Raw genomic sequence first — 15,476 nt, 5'->3', positions numbered from 1 at the left:
TGTTAAGCATTCCTCCTCCTTTCCCTTCAGTCATGCCCCCTTTCTTGTTAAATCCCTCTACTTCACCAGCTGAATTGCATCAGGAGCCTGTAATCCAAGGATTCTTCTTTCGCACTCTTGACTCCTTCATCAACAGACTCGTTCTCTGCTATATCTTATCGAAGAACAAATGGACAAAACACTATTGCTATTTGCTGCTTCAACTTTTTTCTTTTGCAGTCATTTCTCCTTCCTTTCTGAGAAAAGGATGTGTTTTCCTGACTATTCTCTATGTCCCCTACTTATCCCATCCTTTCCCATCTTGGTATGGGGCTGCATTAGGAAGAGCATTGCCAATGGGTCAAGGGAGGTGATCCTTACCCTCTACTTAGCACTGGTGAGACACATTTGGATTGCTGGGTCCAGTGCTGGGCTCCCCAGTACAAGGAGGACATGGACATTCTGGAGTGAGTCCAGCAACGGGCCACGAAGATGATGAAGGGACTAGATCATCTTTGATATGAGGACAGACTGAGAGAGCTGGGACTGTTCAGCCTGGAGAATATAAGGGTCAGAGGGATCTGATCCATGCGGGTAAATATTGGAAGAGGGGGGAGTAAAGGAGATGGAGCCAGGCCATTGGTGCCCAATGACAGGACAAGAGGCAATGGGCACAGGTTAAAATACAGAAAATTCTGTCTAAACACACAACCCCCCTTTCTTTGTACTGTGAGGGTGATCAGGCCCTGGCACAGGTTGCGCAGAGAGGCTGCTGAGTCCCCATCCTTGGAGATATACAAAACCAAACTGGACAGTCCTGAGCAACCTGCTGTAAGTGACCCTGCTTTGATCTGACATCCAGAGGTGCCTGTGAACCTCACCTGTCCTGCGGTGATCTCCTAATCTGTCTATAGCTATTTTCATCTTCTGCTATTACTCATTTCTTTCCTCAGCCTGTATTTTCCACTTTCAGCTCACAATCCAAGAAAAGGTTGTTTCATCCTGCAGACATAAACCAAAATTTTTGTGCCCCAATTAATTTTAACTGCTTCCACCCCTCTTTTTTATAAAAAACTTTGTACCTTGTTTACAGTAATTCTACACTTTTAAAATTAATTTTTGAAGAAGTAGTTTAAATCAATATCTCAAATTATTTCATTTTGTCTAAATCTTGGAGTCAACCCTTTGTCATCACCCTCCTTTCTTTTTCACAACAGCCAGTCCTGGTCCTCTTGAGCTCTGCTCGGTCCCTTGGGCAGCTCTGGATAGCTCTGCAGGACCCTGGATGCCAGCTTCAGTGCACCTGAGGTCGGAACTGCTCATTTGCCTCCCTCACCTGTGGAGGAGGAACCTGTAAGTGTCTCATGTTATCCACAATAAATGTTTTCTCTTGTCCTGGCCTTAAAGGAGTCACAGTCGCAGCGATCATGGGCAGGCACTCAGCAGATGCTGACACTGTTAGTAGAGGGGGAGCATTCCCTGTGACCGGGGCTGGGTAGAAATGCAAGCTTGAAGATGAGAGAAAATTCACTTGAGCTTCTTCAGCCTCTCATTAAAGGCTTTCCAAATTTCAAACCCTTCTAGGGATCTCATCTGAACTCTCTCCGGTCTGCTTTCATTAAAAAAGTGTGGGTTTCTTTCCTGCCAACATAAATTCATTTTTTATCTCACTTACAGCCCACATTCCCTGTTCCTAGCTGTTTGATCTTCACACCTAGCTCTTTAATTAAAAGAAGCAAGCCCAGATTTTCCTGCTGTCTGGACCTCTCTCTGGAAGCTCTCTTTATCTCTCATTCAGTTAGTGCCAACCACAGCCTTTACCACCAATTTCTCTTGCTTTCCCTCCCAATCCATGAACTCCCCTGAACTACATTTGGATAAGAAAACCCTACCAGATATGTTATTTTTGAAAGATCATTCCCATTCAGTATTTTCTTTTAAAATCTCTCTAGTAAATTTTTAATTCGCTTACCTAGACTTTGAAATTTGAATAGTTCTTTATTTTTTTAAATGAGAAAGTCATATGCCCTTATGTAACTTTGCTATTTTAACAAATGCACATTTTGTCAGACTAGTAATCACACCAAAATGCAACTTATTTATCTTTAAAGTTTTATCTTTCATTAAACCATGTTCTCTGGTATTAATTATGCTGTTCACCCCTAATTCTTTATTGACCACATCCTATTTTGCCTTCCTGAGATTTTGCCCTGGGTAACCATTAAATTAACAGACCTGTAGTTACATTTTCAGCACATTATCCTTTGGAAATATTGAAAAGTTTGTTTCTTGTCCTCTCTGTTCAATCTTTTCGACAGTCACAATATCTCAGAGTACTTATCCAGTATCCTACTTTGAAAACAGCAGTTTAACAATCTCACCATTCAATACGTCTACAGCCAATGGTCCAAGTTTTCTGCTTTGTTGATATTTAGTAACCCACTGCTTTACTAAAGGAATAAAAAACATATATTTCCCTATTCTAATCTGGAAATAGTCATCTGTCTGTTTCCCAAAAATAAATAAGAATTTATTTTATTACCGGAAGTGAAGATTTTGCACTTTTGCCTCCTCTTTGGCACAGTGTTTGTTATTGAGCTAATCTGTGGGGGTGGCAGAATTTCTTTGCTAGTGCTCCTTGGCTTAGATTCTTTGGCCTCTGCCTGGAGTGGGGTGTTTCCCTGGAGGTAAGCACATAGTAGCAGTAGCCCCCAAAATCATAGAAGCATAGAATCATAGAATAGTTTGGTTTGGAAGGGACCTTTAAAGGTCATCTAGTCCTGCAAAGAGCAGGGACATCTTCAGTTAGATCAGGTTGCTCAGAGCCCCATCCAACCTGACCTTGAATGTTTCCAGGCATGGAGCATCTACCACCTCTCTGGGCAACCTGTTCCAGTGTTTCTTCACCCCTATTGTAAAAAATTTCTTCCTTATATCTAGTTTAAATCTATCCTCTTTTAGTTTAAAACCATTACCCCTTGCCCTAGCGCATCAGGCCCTACTAAAAAGTTTGTGCCCGTCTTTCTTATAAGCCCCCTTTAAGTACTGAAAGGCCGCAATAAGGTCTCCCCAGAGCCTTCTCTTCTCCAGGCTGAACAACCCCAACTCTCTCAGCCTTTCTCCATAGCAGAGGTGCTCCAGCCCTCTGACCATTTTCGTGTCCCTCCTCCGGACCCGCTCCAACAGGTCCATGTCTGTCCCGTGCTGAGGACCCCAGAGCTGGACGCAGGACCGCAGGTGGGCTCTCACCCGATGGGAGCAGAGGGGCAGAATCCCCTCCCTCGACCTGCTGCCCACGCTGCTTGGGATGCAGCCCAGGACACGGTCGGCTTTCTGGGCTGCAAGCGCACGTTGCCGGCTCGCGCCCGGCTTTTCATCCCCCGGTACCCCCAAGTCCTTCTCGGCAGGGCTGCTCTCAATCCCTTCATCCCCCAGCCTGTGTTGATACTGGGGGCTGCCCCGACCCAGGGGCAGGACCCTGCACTTGGCCTTGATGAACCTCATGAGGTTCACATGGGCCCACTTCTCGAGCTTGTCCAGGTCCCTCTGGATGACATCCCGTCCCTCAGGCATGTCAGCCACACCACTCAGCTTGGCGTCATCTACAAACTTGCTGATGGTGCACTCGATCCCACTGTCTATGTCCTCGATGAAGATATTACACAGTACTGGTCCCAATACAGACCCCTGAGGGACACCACTTGTCACCGATCTCCATCTGGACATTGAGCCATTGACCACTGCCCTCTGGATGCGACCATCCAACCAGTTCCTCAGCCACCAAACAGTCCACCCACCAAATCCATCTCTCTCCAATTTAGAGAGAAGGATGTTGTGGGGGACCATGTCAAAGGCCTTACAGAAGTCCAGACAGACAACATCCGTAGCTCTTTCCTTGTCCACTGATGTAGTCACTCCATCCTAGAAGGCCACTAGGTTGGTCAGGCAGGACTTGCCCTTGGTGAAGCCACGCTGGGTGTCTCGAATCACCTCCCAGTCCTCCACGTGCCTTAGCATAGCTTCTAGGAGGATGTGTTCCATGATCTTCCCAGGCACAGAGGTGAGGCTGACAGATCGGTAGTTCCCAGGGTCCTCCCTTCTACCCTTTTTAAAAATGGGTGTAATGTTTCCCTTTTTCCAGTCCCCAGGGACTTCACCTGACTGCCATGACTTTTCAAATATCATGGAGAGTGGCTTGGCAGCTACATCAGCCAATTCCCTCAGGACTCTGGGGTGCATCTTGTCAGGTCCCATAGACTTGTGTATGTTCAAGTTCCTCAGGTGCTCACGAACCTGATTGCTCTTACAGTGGGACGGACTTTGTTCCCCCAGTCCCTGCCTTGTGGCCCATTGTCACGGTCCACTCGGTGGACTCGTGATGGTTCATTTGCTACGATCTCGAAAGTGCAAAATTAAGGTGACCAACACCAAAGGGGATAGCAATAATCACACAGTAAAACTTTATTGTATTGCCTGTGAAGAGGCACGCGATAGTTAGAGATGGGTGAAAGAAAGGAGAAAAGAGTAAAGTTAAGTTTAGAGAGAGGAGAAAGAGAAGTTATAGCTACCACCGCTGATCTCAAGATGTCCTAACGGTCCCGGGTCCAGCTAATGCTGCATCGTCGATCGTCGTGGTCCTTGGTGGGGAAGCTTCAAGCTTCCGTTGTTCAAAAGTCATCTTTTATGCTTAGTAACACACCTTGCTCCACCTCTGCCTCAGGAGTCTCCGCCCTTCTCGAGCGAGGCTATCACGCAGGCGCAGGGTCAGTGTCCCAGGCGTAGTAAGTCTTGGAGGCGGGTAGCCTTCGACCAGGAGGTGTGTTTTGGTATTATAATGAAGCAAAGTTCATCTAAAGTTCATGATTTCTTCATCGATGTTATGGCAACAGTTGCAATCCATCCTTTTTGACAGTCTAATGGCTCTAGCCAGGTACCTTCCAGGAGCCTTGTACCGCGCGTTCCATTCTTGGGATCGGCCACTGCGCTCCAAACAGGCCATTGTCAGGAAATATACTGTTCATGTTCCTGATGACAGTGTTGAGACAATGCTGATTTTCTGACCAACTCCTACACCCATCCACTTGAGAGGTGTGGGAGGAGAGGTTCCCAGTGAAGACTGAGGCAAAAAAGTTGTGGAGTACCTCGGCCTTCTCCTCGTCTTTTGTTACCAGTTTGCCAGTCTTGCTCATCGGGGGGGGGGTATGCTTTTTTTGACCTTCCTTTTCCGGCTTCTTACACCTGGGGATCGAGATCTCTTGCACTCTATGGAAAGCGTCCTTAAGGATCTGCCAGCTCTGTTCTGCTCCCTTGTCCCTGAGGGCAGTTTCCCAGGGGGTCGTATTGACTAACTCCTTGAAGAGCTGGAAGTTTGCCTTCCTAAAATTCAGGGTCCTGACTTTACTCTTTGCCTGGCCCATATCCCTCAGAACTGTGAACTCCACCAGTGCACGATCCCTGCAGCCCAGGCTGCCTCCAATCTTGATGTCGCCAGTTACTCCACTTGCGTTGGTGACCAACAGGTCCAGTATCGCATCCCCTCTGGTAGGGCTGTCTAATACCTGGCTTAAGAAGTTATCCTCGATGCATTCCAGGAGTCTCCTGGATTGCCTACAGCTTGCCGTGCCACTTTTCCAGCAGATGTTGGGGTGGCTGAAGTCCCCCAGCAGGACGAGAGCCTGCAAGTGCGATGTCTCCTGTAGCTGGAGTAAGAAGGCTTCATCAGTGGGCTCCCCTTGGTCAGGCAGCCTGCAGTAGACACCAGCCACAAGGTTCCCTTTATCACCTCGGTCTCTGATTCTTACTCATAAGCTTTCAACCTGCTTGTGGCTATTCTTCAGAGACAGCTCTTCACACTCTGTCCAGTTCTTGATGTAGAGAACTCGCCTGTCCCTGCTGAACAGCCTGTACCCATCAATAGCTGCACTCCAGTCATGGGATTTGTCCCACCAAGTTTCAGTAATGGCAACTGGGTCATAGCCTTCTGGCAGCATGGTGGCTTCCAACTCCTCCTGTTTGTTGGCCATGCTGTGTGCATTGCCATAGAGGCACTTCAGCTGGTCTGTCGGCCGTGTCACCTTCTTAGAGGAACACCCCTTAATTCCTTTGAGGTATTTCACTGGTGTTTCCCTGTTGGCTCCTATTACCTCAGGAGCCCCTGGCTCATCTCTGTAAGACTTCAAGTGTGCTCCAGTGTACCCAGCACATCTCAGAGCGACAGGCTGAGGGCCCTCGCTAGCACCCTGTCCTTCTAACCTTGGCGTGTCATCCCACAGCTTGTCACGGGCAACCCTGATGTTATCCCCTGCCCCCTTCAAGTCTAGTTTAAAGCTCTGTCAGTGAGCCCTGCTAGCTTGTGGGCAAAGACCCCTTTTCCCACTTTGAGAAAGGTGAATCCCATCTGATGCCAGCAAGCCTGGTGCCAGGTAGGCCATCACATTATCGAAAAATCCCAAAATTCTGGCAGTTACGGAGCCACATATTAATAGACTGGGTGCATCTGTTTCTTCCAACATCGCTGTCCACAGCTGGAAGGAGAAAGGAAAAAATAACCTGTGCTCCAGATTCCCTTACCAACTATCCCAAGGCCCTGAAGTCTTTTTTGATCACCTTTGGACTACACACAGTGGCTTCATTGCCACCCACACGGAAGAGCATGTGTGTGACCCTGGCCCCTTAACAGGAGACATAGTCCAGTGCCAGCAATTCCCAAACTCCTTTTGGGTGACAGATGTTCCCAGAGGCTTTATTTTCACAAGCCATGATACATGACTGGTGACCGCTGCAGAAGCATAGTATCTCATTTTTGTAGAATTTGATCCTCACTGCAGATAAGCTTTTAGTAGTCACCCTCCATATTTACTCCACCAAGGAAAAGGTTAAGTCTTGCATTACAAAGGCAAAAACAAAGTTATAAAAAGAGAAAAATAACAAATGCAGTCTTGGTATATTCCTGATACCAAAGCTCTCATCTAAGTATCACTTCAAAGCTTTGAGTAATACTATGGCCCAGCAGCCAAGAGCAAAACAGCCAGGTCTACTCTTCATTACCATCCTCTCAGTTACAGCCAAAAGTTTTCTGGTTTGTTCAATTGCATTTGTTCAATATGAAACCAGAAAACAGCATTTCTCACCTTGAGAATCTACAGTTTTCTCCATAATGTAGAGTACCCTATGATATTGCACTTTTGCTCTTCTTTTGTGGAGAGACTGTATTGCTATTGACTCTCTCTCTTTTTTTTTTTTTTTTAAAGGAGCAAAAGGCATGTTAGAATGCTTGTATCTTGATTTGTATTTGTTTTGTTGATCTGCACAACTGAATTGCTTCCTCTTTCTTCATGGAGAGTCGGGGAAACAGATGTTGTGCTGTCCTGGCACATCTTGAAGGTTAGCAACTGCTAGCACAGCAAAGCAGAGACTAGAGCTTTCAATCCTAGAAATTGGACTACTTCTCTTTATTCACGTACCTGATCCAAACCTATTTAAATAAATCAAAAAGATTTCCCACAAGGAACTAATCTGGACCTTTTACTGGAGGTTAAGGTAACTGGATTGCAACTCCAAAGCTATAATACATAAGTAAGTTTCTTAGGTAAATTTCACCTATTTTACCCAATTTCTTTTTAACCTGAATAAAATGGCACCCCTTCCCCCCAAAACCCCAAACCCCAAACAAACCAAAATAAAACAAACTGTCTTTTTTTTTTTTTTTTCCCCTCCAGAGAGAAGAAATAGTTGAATTTGATAAGCTGGAATTTTTTTTTTTTTTTATTAGCCTTTATTTTACGTGACTTTTCAGAAGTTCTGCAGTACCTTGTCACACTGGATCAATTCTGATGAATTCTCTGTTCTCTTGAACTTCTACGTTTTCTATATGTGAGATCAAAACTCAAAGTGCCAATTACTTTACTCTTTAAATCAATGTCTCTCTTGGCTCTCCTTCAAAAAAAAGCTGTATGAAGCAGTGATTCATTCTGCTTTCTCTGTTCAATCTGGGAAAATGCATTGCTTGCTCTTTGTACCTTGGCGATTGTCTCCAGCAGAAGGCAATGGGAAATATTGGTATTGAAATAGGTTAAACTGATAGGAAAGAAACCCAACCATAAAGATAAAATAATTTAATAAACAGATTCAATGTAATTATTGCCTTACAAGTTGCAGCTTCTTTTGACTTCAAGTGGGATAGCCAGCACTTGGGTCTCCTGCAGGTTAGCTCTCTGGTGTCACAAAATGGACATGTAAAATGGACAGCTTTTAAGACTTGGGAGTGGGTATGTGGGCTCGTGAACAAGTACTGAAAACAAATGCTACTGTGTTAGCATTTTGCAAAATCATAGAGGATATCTTTCTTACTGGTTCTATTTTCAGTTTAACATAGGGAACGGTAATCTTTGTAGTGGTCTTTTAATGTTGTGAGGCAGAATAAACTGAAAAGGTAGGTGGACTACAAATATGGAGGTGGTACAAATAGACCACATATTAGGTTTGTAGTTTGCATGTGGAGAGCAGAAGCAAACACAAATTGGTCCTGCGGGAGCAGTTTATTTTCTGTTCCAAGGAGTGTCTTTACTGAGGGAAGGATTCAGGTTTCTGAACTGTCTGGAAAAGAGACCTGTGGAGCCATCTGGTAGGGCATCTGTGACACCTAAGATGAATCAGCCCCTGAGGATGTCTGTCTGTTTTGTTGTCTATGGAGAGAACACAAATGATCACCACAGACTATGTTCCTAATTTTTGGGTGATGTGAATCCCAACTATAACAACCTAAGCACGAAGAAAATGTATTTACTTGCAGCATATTCCCACAGGTGCAACTATATGGGTAGTCCTGGGGCCTTTTTAAAAAATTGCTTTCGCGAATAAATGCAAGGGTTTTCCACGAGGTTACAGTACTCCACACTTCAGTCTGTCAGTTATCACAAATTGGTCTTTCAGGCAAGTATAGGGATCACAGTTTAAAATGGAGGCCTCAGTACTCATTGTTATCTATTAGCTGAAATTATATGTTGATATTTGTGGCAGTCTAAGCTTAAGGGTTGTTGAAGGGTCAACTGAGATTCGAAGCCTATTGTGTGAGCACACAGTGCTGTGCGTTGCTGTTCACTGAGAGTTCTGGACCCCAAAAGGCTTTGTTTAAACAGGCAAGGCAGAGGGTAGGGGAAAAAGGAATATAATATATGAACAGAGTGATGGCTGGCAAACAACGAGTTCTCAGATACATTTTTTAATTATTTAATTCTTCAGGAGGTCATTAGAGAGGATTAACTAAACAAGGGAAATAAGAGAACGTGAAGAGGAACCTGGGGTGGAAGGAGGGTGATTAGTGTGGGGCAGAAGAGAGCAGAGGAGCCTGTAGCTGAAGTGAAACGGTTGTGGAGACAGCAGGTGAGCAGCCAGCCAGCTTAAAAGCTTTTGTGGCCCCAGGAAGGTGGCATCTCCCTAGAACTGCCCTCCATCATGTCCATGTGGCTTGAGGGGTAGAAAGAAATTACTCTGGGGACAAAATGCCTTGAGAGAAATGGCACAGGGTATCTCGGTTGTGGGGGCTAACTGGCATCTTTCTGTTTCTTCCCTTTCCATGGCCTGCAGAGGTGCCACTGGGTTGACGGGCTTTCATCGCATCCCAACTAGGAGGCACCTAGGCAGGGTCAGGCCTTGAGAAGATGACGCATTATGACTTTATTGTTGCTAAAAAACCTTTTCATCCCTGAACCGCCTTGCTGCACTTGGCTGCTGTTTGTCAGGCATCCATTTGAAGGGGATGACGACACCCATAAATACCTAGTACCAGTACTGAGGTTTATGTCACTCGATACACTATTTTTTCCTAAAGGCAATATAGACCACACAGGCCTCTAAGATACCTTGAATCTGACAGCTTTTTAAATAAATATGTATGGTCAGATCATAAGAGGGGTAAATCAGCATAGCCTCGGTGAAATTGGGTCCTTTAAACTGCACGTGAATTGCATATCTCGCTGTAAGCAATCCTGAGCGGCTGAGTCTCATGCATTGTGAAGGAGCCGCACAGCTGGCTCTGGGCAGGCTGGGGGGATTTGCAGACACCCCCTATGGCAGATTAGGCTGGCAACAGACTTAATCCTGGGAATCCTTTCAGCAAGCTGCAGTCTATTGCCACCGCACCTCCTTGCACCTCCTAAACACACCAACTGTGCATCTGTTGCGGGTGCCAAAGCAGTGCGGTCGTGCACATCAGTAAAGGAGATGCTGGAGATGCCCGGCAGGGCCAGCGATATGCCAAGCCACTGCCTGATCTCAGTTACAGCTAAAACCCACAGATGAAGGCAGAACCAGCTCGCTGTGTTTAATTGCAAAAGGACATTAACTGCAGAGCTGTGAGGCCAAAGATTTGGCTGTTATGTTCAACCCTTCCACGTGTCAGGGAAAAAGGCCAGTAGTACTATGTGCTAATAGCTCCCAGTAGTGAGGAGTTAGGCTTTTCCTTGGACGCTTCCTTGCTAATGGATCTATGAAGTGTTTTCCTACTGTAATAAGGTACAGTTAGCCTGTCAAAGGTGGTCCTCTGTGCCAAAGCCTATTCAAACCGGTTCTACAAATATTTTGTTCAACGATTTCCCCAAGCTCCCAGCAAATGGTTAATCATTCATTCACCAAAGGTTGCATTCCTCAAGTGTTAAGGGGCCGGTAAAGTCTACCATAAACTTTTATAACGAGCTTCTGTACTGAGTATTCAGCAGTCTCACTTTCTCCGTTACCTGGCCTTGCATATGTACGGATCAGACCCAGCCTGTTCTGGGGCGCCCGTGTCTGTCGCTAGGAATAGATCATGCTGGAATTTATTAATCCACTTTGCTCAGCTCTGCCACCCTGGTCAGCACTGCAGCATTAGTTGTGTTCGCTCAGTACTTCCACTTATTGAGTGATGATTACATCTGAGCAGCAGGGACCGGTGAGTCATCAAAGGATATAAATTCCAGGCTCTGTTTAAATGTTAAAAAGGTGGTAAATGCATGATATATGAACTGCTAAAGTCTTCTACAGTTGGGAAAGCAGTATGCTATAAACAGGATTTATTTTCAATATATTAAAAATTTCTTGAGTATTCCGCTGATAAATATCACATGGGGCTGTATTCTTATTGTGCTGTAATTAAAATGAATGTTTCAAAAGTGCCTGCCCCCAGGCTGACAATAATGACAGTGGAAACAGGTGAGGAAAATAAAAGTTAATGAAACTGGACCAGAGTTAAGAGATGTCACAAAACTGACTTTATTCCATATGTGCACAAGTTCCATTTAGAAATATTTAATGGTAAGCATATAACTATTATTACACTCATAAATTAATCTTTGCTGACAGTGAATAGTTCATTATCGGTTACTCAGAGTCAGAGTTTAACACCAAGCACACATCTTGCCAAAACCCTTCAGCTCAGGGACAACAGTCTTCAAAAGATGACAGTGACAAATATCCCACACGTTTAATCCGAAAGGTCTTTGGATGTAGCTCTGTGATCTTTCGAGGGGCACCTCAAGACAGCTTTCTTGTGGAAGCGCAGGCCTGGATGCCCCACAGGGCTCTCCCCATAGCTCAGGGGAGGCTGTGCATTCAAGTGTGCCTATGGCACTGGCATTAAGTCTGTTGCCAGCCCACTCTGCCATCGGGGTAGCTGGAAGGCATCCATATGTCTGGGAACTGAGCAAGTCAGGGAGCACCGTATGTTGCTGCCTTCTCTTTAAAAAAGACCAGCCAACCAAACAAATAAAAAAACCACCACCAACAACAACAAAATGTTGATCTGCTCTTTGGGCAGGGATTAGCTTTTAGTATTAATTCTTAGTTTGATCGCCAGCACAAGAAAAGGGCCTAGTTGTCTTGGTTGTAGGGCCCTGCAAAAATGCAAGCAAGCAGCAGAATACAGAATGCTTAACGTAAGCTGGCACAAGGAGCAATTCTGTCTTACAACTATGAAAGAGGGGCACTAGGTGTATGACCAAGGAAACCTGTCTCAAAACATCTTTGTCTTGGAACAAAACAGCCAGCTAGGAACAACAGCAGAAGAGGCATAAAAAATAATTTAAAAAAACCCCAAGCAAACATAGAAACTCATTTGATTAGTTACAATAATTAGAGTGTAAAACCACCTGAAATAATGAAATGAGAAGATGCTTATGTTCTATGGTCTAAATAAAATGCTTATAAGAAACAAATGCACTTCCAACCTAATAATAGCACAAGGAGATCAGGAAGAAGTATATTGAATTTATCAAGGAAGTCCTGAAAGGAAACAAAGAACTGAAAGTCATAAGAAGGTAAAGGAAAGAGAAAGGAGCCGACGTGAACAGCTAGATAGAGATGGAAATTAAGTGCCAGTCAAGCCCTTAATAGCAAGATCTATGAGCAGGACTGAGGTGTGATGTACAGTTCAGAGCTATTGCAAGCCTTTATTCCACATCCCTGGGAGATAAAACTTCATTCTGAGGCCCATCTATAGAAAAAGACTTGTAAAAACGATTGCACTAAAAAGAAGTTGGTCAAAAAGCCTATATACTTTCACAAGGTATTTATCCATCTTGTTTAACTGACCCATAGCATCAACTAGCAAAAGTGCAGTTGTTTACTAAGTGCTGTGATATTGTTTTAAAATGCTATAGAAAGCTTTACAAACTCCACTGATTTCTATCATCTGACTTACAGGAGGACAAAAGTCAAAGAATAAAGGAAGAAGGAAATACCTGAGAGATAGAACCAGCATTTATATTGGTAGCAAAAGACTCATACCCAAGTACAGTATGGAAAGTATATCACTAAGCTGGGACAATGAAGCAGAGGGATTTTCCTCTATGGAGAAAACTTAAATGTCCTCATCTACTTTTACTAGTGTGTCAATCCATATACCAACTGTATTGCAGAATAATAGGGAACAAGCTACAGGCCTTACTAGTTTTAATGAATTGTGATGACATCCACAAATCTCAGTCCAATGACATGAATTATCCTCATTTCTTCAGTCCATAACAGAAATACATGCATAAGAAGAAGGGGATGGAGTTGCTTTGATATGGCCAAGTAAAGCAGCAGCACAGGCAAAAGCGAGAACTATAAGGCATGAAATAGAAAAGATACCACTAGGAAAACAAATGACAAATGCCTTATTCTTACCATGAAAGAGAAAAAAGTAAAAGAAAAGAACTCACCGATTTGACGTGACTCCAGCAAGGTGAAACTCAGCTTAAGCAATGATAGTAAGCAGCAGTCCTAGATAAGCTTTTTCTACAACGAGCCTGGGGAGCAGATTTCTTAACTGATAATTGCTTATTACATACATACTATTCTGATTGTGGACAATACTTTTATCTCAGCTAAATTCTTCCATGGAAACAGCAACTGTCCCCCTGACCTGTCACTTAAAGAACTTTTCATCATTGTGGACGATTTTATTTTGTTATGTGGAGATTTATAATGGTTTCAGTAGAAAATGTAAATTTCAATTTTCTACTTCTCCAAAATCTCAATTTTCCATCTCTTTCTAACTAGTCCACGGATAGGATTAATCTGCTTCTAAAACCAAACCACATAAATCTGACATAGTTACCCTTGGCTCCTTTTGGTGTAGTAAAAAAAGGTATCTCTGTTGGGTGATGAATCTTGTCGTAAGATAATTTTCTAATGCAGGTCATTTTAAATGATTTTTGGAGGCCCATCTCTCTTCATTGGCTACAGAAGGAGCCTCCTGGGGTTAGCTCAGCTTTAGATGTCCACTGCTGGATGGTGAAAGCAGGCTGACTTGGATGCCTTGAAAATCGTGAGACTTTGATATTCCTCTGTGGGTTGTGGGTCAATGGAGCATGGTGAAACTGCATCAGAAATCAGTGGGCAGCATCTAGGAGTCCAGATGGTCCTAGTCCTACCAGGTCCTCTGCTTTGTTCTTAGTGAGACCAGCCTGATGATTCTGAATTGATATCTGTAAAGGTCAGAACAGACCGCAGGGAACCTGCCTTTGTGAAAACCAAGAATCCTGCCTGGGGCTGGTAATGGAATTGCTGGAAAAAATTTTCATGCAGTAGCTAATAATAATGAAGACTAGCAAGGACGTTGCTTGAGAAATAGTGTGCATACAAATGTGTGCTTTTGTTAGGTTGACTGGGATACAATGGCTATATCATATTAGTGAGGGGTTTTGCCCAATAGGTACAGATTTGTAGATTAAAACTGTTGTTACTGAGGAACCCAGGCCCACACTATCTTTATTTTCAGTGGTTTGACTATGGACTAACTCTGCAGATTGAAGGCCCATTGGAGCATGTTGGAGGCACCACAGGAGTCCTTCCCATACCTTAGCTTCGTCAGGGAAGAACATGATCCAAGACTATTCTGAAATGTGAGGCCAAGTGTGGCGACTGGCACGCTGAGGAGATTTGCTTCAAATGTACACTGCTGATCTGAATTAAAATACTGACGTAGACACACCCAAAATTTCAGTTCCGTTGAAAATCTCAGGACCTTGAAGAAAATGTTCTTGCAGAATCAGAATGAAGAGCCAAAACATTTCCTTCCCTTTCCCCTTTCTACAGTATTTTATTTCAGAAACATTGGGAACAATTTGTTCTTCTTATAAATGAGCTCCCTGGATCTATGGGAGCTGAAAAACAAGGCTTCTCTATCTACAGTGCACGGAGGACTCCTTGGTTTGGGACCTCTCAAGGCAGCTTGCTTGGGAATACAGTCAAGACATCAGACAAGTCTCAGGCGTAAGTTTCATTACACACAATATGTGTGTCCCCACCATGTCCTTTTAAGTTTATTGAATCAGCTTTTTTTTTTTACCTGTTGAAAATTCTCAAATTATTTATTTAAATGCTGCTAAATATAAAGTCATCCCTCTAGAAATAAAGAACAGAGCCCAAATGGACTAGATGATTGTCTTACAAAGCAATAACTTTGAGAAGACCTTGGATATCTTGTTAGGTATCCTTGTTGGATAAACAACTAACGACTATCTCCTAGCAGTTTACTCCTAACTCCTGGGGGACTGGCCGCTTGTGAGGTCACTAATACATTTCTTGCATATAGGTGTAGGAAGGTGGTACTTCCCCTTTCTTTAGCATTGGGAAAAATGTCACGGATGTTTAGTCTGATCCTGTTGTCACTGCTTTTGAGAAAATGACATTATAAAAAGAAGAGTTCAGAGAAAAAACACAATAGATACGAAGTCTGAAAAATGCATTTCAGCATGACAGGCTGAAGGTGTACCATATTCATTGTTTGTTGAGAAGCTGAGGTGATGACTTGTTCAAATTCAACAAGTTGTGTTGCAAGGAGAAAGTACAGGAGAACCATCTAGTAAAGTGTAGAAAAGTACCAAGGACTGAATGTTAAGAAAACTGGATAAAATCACTCTGGAGACTAACTGTCAGGGCCAAGAAAGGGATATCCGTGTGGAAGAAATAAGGAGAAAGAGACACCAAATATTGCAAGTCAAGGTTTACCCTATTTCCAGGATAATACCTCTGAGGGA

This window comes from Harpia harpyja, chromosome 4, assembly GCF_026419915.1.
Source record: "Harpia harpyja isolate bHarHar1 chromosome 4, bHarHar1 primary haplotype, whole genome shotgun sequence".
Lineage (NCBI taxonomy): Eukaryota > Metazoa > Chordata > Aves > Accipitriformes > Accipitridae > Harpia > Harpia harpyja.
The sequence above is the reverse complement of the archived record's forward strand: the minus strand, read 5'-3'. Positions refer to the sequence as shown.